We start from the raw sequence: 664 nt of genomic DNA, 5'->3' as shown, positions 1-664 counted from the left end.
TCCCCAAACTACTAGAACTCATACAGCAATTCAGCAACGTGGCAGGATACAAAGTCAATGTGCAGAAATCAGTGGCTTTCTTATACACTAACAATGAAAATACAGAAAGGGAAATTAGAGAATCCATTCCATTTACTATAGCATCAAGAACCATAAGATACCTGGGACTAAACCTAACCAAAGAGGTAAAGGATCTGTACGTGAGGAACTACAGAACACTCATGAAGGAAATTGAAGAAGACACAAAAAGATGGAAGACCATTCCATGCTCTTGGATTGGAAGAATCAACATTGTTAAAATGTCTATACTGCCTAGAGCAATCTATACTTTTAATGCCATTCCAATCAAAATTCCACCGGTATTCTTCAAAGAGCTGGAGCAAATAATCTAAATGTTTATAGCAACAATGTTACTATAAATAGCCAAACTATGAAAAGAACCTAGATGTCTATCAACAGATGAATGGATAAAGAAGATGTCACACACACACACACACACACACACACACACACACAATGGAACACTATGCAACCATCAAAACACCAAAATCCTGCCATTTGCAATGACATGGATGGAACAGAGGGTATTATGCTAAGCGAAATAAGTCATTCAAAGAAAGAGAATTATCATATGATCTCTCTGATATGAAGAATTGGAGAGGCA

Source organism: Mustela nigripes, chromosome 7 (genome assembly GCF_022355385.1).
Source record: "Mustela nigripes isolate SB6536 chromosome 7, MUSNIG.SB6536, whole genome shotgun sequence".
NCBI classification, from domain to species: domain Eukaryota; kingdom Metazoa; phylum Chordata; class Mammalia; order Carnivora; family Mustelidae; genus Mustela; species Mustela nigripes.
The sequence above is the reverse complement of the archived record's forward strand: the minus strand, read 5'-3'. Positions refer to the sequence as shown.